At 45.9% G+C, this 7,868-nt stretch overlaps 1 pseudogene; it reads left to right on the forward strand.

Annotated features, from left to right (window-relative positions):
• Positions 1 to 3,748: 3,748 nt before the first annotated feature.
• Positions 3,749 to 4,391, forward strand: LOC147321400 (uncharacterized; annotated as a pseudogene).
• The last annotated feature ends 3,477 nt before the right edge of the window (positions 4,392 to 7,868 follow it).

The following is a 7,868-nucleotide window of genomic DNA, read 5'->3' on the forward strand; positions in this document are numbered from 1 at the left end:
TAGTGGGTCCAGTGTGTCTGGTAGTGAAGAAATGATGAAGTCTCTGACCAGGCGTTCAAAACACTTCATCACTACTGAGGTGAGGGCTACAGGGCGATAGTCATTGAGAGAAGCAGGGTGGGGTTTCTTCGGGACAGGAACAATGATGGACTCTTTGAAGCATGTGGGGATCACCGACTGAGATAAAGAGATGTTGAATATCTCAGTGAACACAGGAGCTAGCTGGTATGCGCAGTCTCTTAGGATACGACCTGGGATGCCGTCTGGTCCTGCTGCTTTCCTGGTGTTCACTCTCTTGAAGGCTCTCCTTACTTCATGCTCGGAGATGACGAGCACGTTTCCGGTGCTGGCAGTATCTTCCTGTCTGCAGCCGTTAGCGCCGCTAACACTAGCATTGTTGGAGACCTTAGCTGCAGCCTCGAAGCGAGCATAGAAAGTGTTCAGCTCGTCTGCCAGAGTCACGGCCGCGTTCGTCATACCGGTTGTTGGTGCTTTATAGTCCGTTATTGTCCTTAGTCCCCGCCACAGGCTCCTAGAGTCACTCTGTTGGAGTTGTGACTCTAGTTTCCTCCCGTAGCGCTGCTTCGCCTCTTTCACCGCCCTCCGCACGTTATATGACGCGGCTTTGTACGGGTCCATGTCCCCCGTCATGAGTCCCGTGTTGTAGGCAGCGGTGCGGGATCTCAGAGCGTCGCGGATGGTTTTATCCACCCACGGCTTCTGGTTGGGAAACGTTGTGATAGTCTTTGTCTCCACGGTATCATCCGCTAGTTTCCCGATGAATCCCACAACCGCTTCCGTAAACACGTTGACGTCATCGTCGGAGCTGTTTCTGAACATGCCCCAGTCTGCGTCATCGAGTGCGTCCTGTAACGCGGCCACCGATTGATCCGTCCAGCGCGCGACCTTCCTCTGAACCGGAACTTCCTGTTTCAGCCTTTGTTTGTATTTTGGCATGAGGAAGATGGCGGCGTGATCAGATTTGCCAAACGGGGGGCGGGATTGTGCCTTGTAGCCGTCCTTGACCGTAGTGTAGCAGTGGTCCAGTGTCCTTTCACCCCTGGTGGGGCAGGTGATGTGTTGATAAAAGTTCGGCGCTGCGCGTTTGAGGTTGGCGCTATTAAAGTCCCCCGTCACAATAAGCGCAGCGTCCCGGTGTTGTGTCTGGTGCTGTGTGAGTGCCTCATGCAGCTCGCATAAGGCGGTGACCGTGTCCGCTTGTGGTGGAATATAAACGGCACTTACAATGACCGATGTAAATTCCCGAGGTAGATAAAAAGGACGACACATGATGGACAGTAGTTCCAGATTTGGTGTGCAGGAGCGTGTGAGAGGAACAACGTTCGCACTGTTGCACCAGTTGTTGTTCACCATTAAACACACGCCGCCTCCCCTTGACTTCCCCGAGTCCCGTGTCCTGTCCATGCGGTGAACCGAGAAGAACTCGGCCGGCTGGATGGCGTGGTCCGGCACCGCTGGGTTCAGCCATGTCTCGGTGAAGCAGAGGAGATTGCAGTCCCGAATGTCTCTCTGGAACTTTACCCTGGCCCTGAGGTCGTCAAGCTTGTTCTCCAGTGACTGGACATTGGCGAGCAGGATGCTAGGCAGAGGTGTGCGGTGTGCACGAGCTCTCAGCCTGTTCCTGACGCCGGCTCGCTTCCCTCTAGGCCGCCGCGGCGGCGGCCTAGAGGGAATCAATCAGAATCAGAAAGACTTTATTTATCCCCAAGGGGCAATTAACATACAGTAGAGCAGCATGGCGTTGAAGGCAAAGATGCTAGAACCAATGCTGTTTACATTATACATGTAAACAGAATTATACATGCAGTATCATTAGAAGGCATAGCGTACATTTTACTGCTATGGAGATGACACCCAACTTTTTCTCTGCATGAAGCCAGATAACACACACCGGTTAGTTAAACAGCAGGGATGTCTTGGCTTGACTTGAATGATCTCCAATTTTCTGCTTCAAAATTCAGATAAAACTGAGGTTATTGCACTTGGCCCTAAAAGTCTTGTCAGATGCTTACTCTGGTTCTTGTTTTGATAAAGCATATGGTTAGGGATGGATATTGTTGATCTACTCTAATAGGCTGCTGGGGGATCCCAGTGATGCAATGAGTGTTTCTTCTTCTGTCACCTTTTTCAATCACTATGTATTTATACACCTCTCTACATTTTATCATTAGTTATTATCAATCTCTGGCTCTGTTCCACAGCGTGGCTTTGTCTTCCTTCTCTCACCCCAGCTGGTCGGGGCAGATGACCACGCCGCCCTGAGCCTGGCTCTGCTGGAGTTTTGTGCCTAGAGCAGGGGTCTCGAACTCCAGTCCTCGAGGGCCGGTGTCCTGAAACTTTTCCATGTGTCCTTGTTGCAACACACCTGAATAAAATTAGAAGGTCATTAGCAAGAGTCTATAGAACTTGACTGCATGCTGAAGTGGCAACCTCTAACCCTGCTCAAGTAAATTTAAGTAAATGTATGCGTTTGGAAAAATGTACTTCTAAAAGTACTTTTATTGGACCATGTTCATTCACTCATGAGCTGCTATAACAGGAATCAAATGGCTGAATTGCCACCTCAGCAGTCACGTTCTATAGTCTTGCTAATATCCTACAAATCGTATTCAGGTTTGCTGCAGCAAGGAAATATGGAAAAGTTTCAGGACAGCGGCCCTCGAGGACTGGAGTTTGAGACCCCTGGCCTAGAGGCAACTGTTGTTGTGATTAAGCACTATATTAATAAAATAAAATGGATGGATAAACACAGTGTATAGAAATAATAATAATAATAACAAATGCATGCTCAATCATCCAGGTAAGTAAATCCCAAAAAATTGACTTTCTTTATCCATCCTTTAACTTGTCTTTATCCTTCAAGCTTGGGTCCTCTAACAGAGGAGTTCCTCTTCTTGCCAGAGATCTTCGATGATGACAGGATATTAGCTTGGTTGTTATCAACCACCCTAGGGGGCATATCCCAATTTGACCTCAGGTCTTCAGGCAGAAAAAAACAAGAAACACGAGGAGCAAGAAGCATGAAGATACCAAAAGCATCTTGCTGAGGTGTTACTTGCTATGGGAAACTTATTAGTGTGGGAAAGGTATATAGTTGAGCCAGTATATATTTGATCCCATGTAGATTAGAGAAAACCCAAAATAAATTCAAGCTTGTGCACCCAGTTATTGTTTTTTTTATAATCCCCCTGGAAAGAGAAGAGTAGGATGAAATCATTAATAGTGGATGCTCATAAATGGTAAATAGTCTGATTCCTATATACGGCCTTTCTACTCTATACAACATACCACATTCACCCAGTCACACCCATTCACTACCTTCTATTCCTTTAAGTGCTTACTAAGAGGCTAAAACAGCTTGTTTCATACAGTGGATGGTCTAATAAGCGGCACCAAAGCACAGAATAGAAATCATACAATGCTCTTCCACTCAAAATAAATACGGTGCCCTAACTTAATCATCTTAAGTAAACTCTACTCAATTTTTTGGAGGCAACGAGTTTGCATGGTTTTTTCCAGTCCTGTGAACTAATTAGATTTTACAGTGCAGAGTACAACAACACAAATATGAATCTGGGAAATTAAAAACTCGTTTGGCTCTCGGCGAAGGCAGTCACACTTTTTCTCCTCTCCTCTCCCTTATCTTCCCTGCTTAGCTTCTTATGTCCTTGTCTTGTCTCGTGTTTTTACTTTTCCCTGGAACACTCTCTCACAGTCTGTGTCTAAAACCTAAAAGAGAATTATGGATTTGATCAACTGGTCTCTGAATGCTATTGACACCCTTTTCTCAATGAGAAGTCTGGGCTCGGGAGAGCCTGAGTGCCCTGGAGGTATTTTCCCTGTCAGATACACGATGGACGGGTGACAGACATGGAGGATCGTGTGCCTGGCGGGACTGTCGATCGAGGACGCTGAAGATATCTATCTATTCGGAACCATGATAACAGGGTTCTTGCTGATCGGAGCTGGCTTGGCCCTGGCTTATCGGAGAATTAAGAGAGCGGAACCGGCTGTTCAAACCCCCACAAGGCTGCTCGCTGGGATTGAAACGATGGGACGAGGCACGACTTCTCAGAACGGGCTCACTGAGTGCAGCATGGTTAAGATCTTGGAGAAGCTTACGGCTGCCGTGAATACTCAGAATAAGACCTACATTGGATTACATCATGGAGAAGTTCACTCAGAATAACACCTCTGAGTGAAAGTTGGATCACATCTTGGAGCAGCTCACTGCAGTCGTGAGTTCTCAGAATCTGCTCTTTGAGCACAAGAATGACAAGACCACGGAGCGCAAGTCTGATAACATCATGGAGAAGCTTGCGGCTCTCCAACGGGAGATGGAGAGACCAGTGTCGGGGTCAACGTGTTAAAGAGCAACTTTGAAATTCTCATGAGTTGTTTGCACAAAATAAAAACCACCATTTTATTGCGGCTACCCCTTCGGCGCCAGCTGTGTGCTCAAGGCTGGAGCTGAACAAAAACTCCCTGATAACAACTGTGTTGAGTCTGTTCTTCCCATTCCACGCAAGGCCACCTGGGTTGGCTGGAAGACTGTTTCCTTAGCCTGGCAGGGCGAAGGACGCTGTCTCAGCTGAACTCTGGACACACACACGTACACTGATAAGCACTCACTCATCCCCCTCCCCTTCCAACGCCTTCGATGCTTGATGCCTCCTGGGAACATGAGGCGGGTCTGGGCCCGCGCTGGAGAGTCGGTGCAGTGGCAGGATGGCTGCTGTGTTGCCTGGGATTACTCCTTTTCCCTACCCGACCCTGTTGCTGGCAGTGTTGGGAAGGTTACTTTTAAAATGTATTCCATTACAGAATACAGATTACATGCCCCAAAACGTATTCTGTAACGTATTCCGTTACGTTACTCAATGACAGTAACGTATTCTGAATACTTTGGATTACTTAATATATTATCGTGCTTTTTACAACAACGTGAATGTACTATTGCTGTGTGATTTATTACTATTACTGAAGGTCCGCGACTCCGAACTGTAGTAAAGGGACCTCTGACTAATACGGCGGGGTCCCTGTCGGCTCGTAGCCGAAAAATAGCTTTACTTTGTTGTGTGGGTCAACTTTGCTAGCGAGAGACAGAGAGAGGCGTTGAAAGGCTGCTCCAACGGAGCTTATTGTTTCAGAGGAAAACACGAACACTGTGTACAGTCGAGTCTTAATAGCTTACTTACAGCTGGGCTCGTCAGGCACTCTGTTTGGCTGCAGTGGTTATTATTATATTTACATGCTTCCAGCTCCCGTTTCTGCTCGATGACAACTCGTACCTTTCCACTCCCCTTTTTCTCCCTCCTCGCCCTCACAGACCCATAACGTGTATGGCAGTCCATTCTCCCAGCAACACGGACTACACTGCCCATGATGCTACATTCTTTAGAGCTATGCTTGTAGCATTCTGCCTGTTAGCTTAGCACAACAACAACAACAACGAAAAGGCGCTCTCTCACCCAGGAAGCACGCAGTCGCAGAGAGAGAGAGAGAGCGTCGCCCTGTAACCATGGCAACCGTAACGCTGCCGCCTGGAACAACAGAACGTAGCTGTCAAACAAACCCAAACAGTCCTGACCCGCGACAAAATGAAACAGGAAAGTACCGCAGTGTAATCCATTTATTTCAACAAAGTAACTGTATTCTGAATACCACCTTTTTAAACGGTAACTGTAACGGAATACAGTTACTCATATTTTGTATTCTAAATACGTAACGCCGGTACATGTATTCCGTTACTCCCCAACACTGGTTGCTGGTCACGTGCTCTATAATGTTGTACTGTGGACATTTATGTGCTTTCTGTGCAGAGGAGTTTTTTTGTTTCCTGTTCTGATGCTGTCCTCTTGTAGCCCAGCATGAGCAGAGGTCTCTTTCTTTCCTCTTGTACTTTCCCATTGTAGTGTACATTTCAGTGTTATACTGTAATGCAACCGTTCTCTGTTTCTGAACATGCCCCATCCCCATGTGATGTCTGTGTTGTGTGTGTAAGGTCGGGGGGCGGGTTCATTCCACTGCAGGGCAACCTGTCACTGCCTGTGGCGAATAATAATAAAATAAAATTTTAACTTGAACTTGAATTATAGATTATGTCTGTGAGATCAGATGATTTTCAGAGCTCACATAAAGCTCCTTTTTTGCTTTTCTTCTTTAACGTTTATGCATTTGTTACTGCATGTGGTCAGAGTTTATACTCTATCAGGCATTGTACAGTTTTGTGCTTTATGAGATATTGTCATCTCCCTTTGGAACAGAGATGGGGCCCAGCCCTGCACACCTGCTGGGAATCAAAACAAATTTCTGTCCGTTTGGGCAGAAACATTTAGGCCTATTGTACTACAGCGGGCCTGAATAATACACTATTTGCGGCTGCATTATCATTATGTGGGCTTGTAAGCAGAGGATGAAAAAACAATGGGATAGTTAGGGAGGGGACAGCAATAGGAGTATGAAACAATTTGGTTTAGGAGAAAAAATGCCCTTCAACAGAAAAGGCCCTGTGGTCTGCATGTGGTCCTAATTAGAAGGCAACATTTTTTGACGGTAAATTGATTTTTAATTGTTCAGTCCCTGATTCATCCAGGTGGCCAAGTTCTCCTATTTTATCCCTCTCTGTATGTCTGTCTCCCTCCCTCTCTTTGAGTGGAACATGTTTGGAGCTGCCTGCCACGCTTAGCAGCAATTTCCTGAACAAGAGCAATTCATTCAGGATTAGACAGAGAGGAGGGTGCTAGGAGGGGGACACTGGAAACACACAAAAACAAGAGTTCATCCATAATTGTCAGTGATGCTTTTCTACTTTAGTCATTTTGGATGTGGTACAGGGGAAATAGTCACAGTGGATGTTTCCATTTACCTTCATTTTGTTGCCTTCTTACCAAGAAGCCACTCAGACTTGTGCAGGCTAATGGCTGTGATGGTGTGTAAAAGCAGTTTGACTGCACTGATCTACATCAGCCATTGTTGAAGCAGGCCTGGGGATTTTCTGATCTGATTACACTGCCACTGGCTGCGCATGAAATCTGGTGCTGTGCCAGTTCATCTGGTGAATGGAGGGGAACACTGGGAGTCTGTGACAGTGGGGTGACACCAGTATCTCCCTTTGTCAACTCCGCTTTTTATTAAGAATCAGCTCTTGTCACAAGGTGATCTGTGGTCAATACTTCTATTTTTGTGGTTATATACACACTATAGCGTGTAACTGCAGCCTGCTCAGTATTAACTATGAATTACATGTATTTTGTCAGCTGCAGCATAACAAGTGATATTAGGATTCACAGCAGTTTCATAAATATATGAAACATAAAAATGTTAAGTTCATTTTAAAGACTGGCAGCTTTTCCAGTCTGAATGTGATGTTGTGCCAAAGACGTTTTGCTTTTCCAACATGAGCTCTATAAATTCTCTTAGGCTCCTCTTGTTTGTGTGTTACTTTTATTTGGTTATTTATTCAATTCGTGTTTCAATTTCAATTCGCATTATTTCTGTTATTACGGTGCATGTGCAATACGGCAATATCCAAGCTGACAGGCAGGTTTCTCATGTTTCTCCTTCGGACTAAACCTAGCTGTACGGTTCAAAGGACTTAGTATGACATGGCTGCATACTCTACATTACAGCCTGGATTCCCATCTACCCGGATGTATAACTCCATGTCACAGTGACATAGTAACACTGCAGTATATTGATTAATACAGCCGTGAAACAGACTGTAAAATGAGGTGCATGCAAAAAGCTCCAGGAGCAGCTCTCTGAATATCAAAAGTCTTACTTTGTGGTAATCTTCTCAGCCACCTGTGGAACAGTATGACTTCTATTTTTAGATACAATCTGCG

The sequence above is a fragment of the Aulonocara sp. 'chitande type north' Nkhata Bay genome, linkage group LG9 (assembly GCF_057382095.1).
Source record: "Aulonocara sp. 'chitande type north' Nkhata Bay isolate Kocher_YH1m ecotype deep benthic linkage group LG9, A_spYH_male_GT1.1, whole genome shotgun sequence".
In the NCBI taxonomy this organism is placed as follows: Eukaryota; Metazoa; Chordata; class Actinopteri; order Cichliformes; family Cichlidae; genus Aulonocara; species Aulonocara sp. 'chitande type north' Nkhata Bay.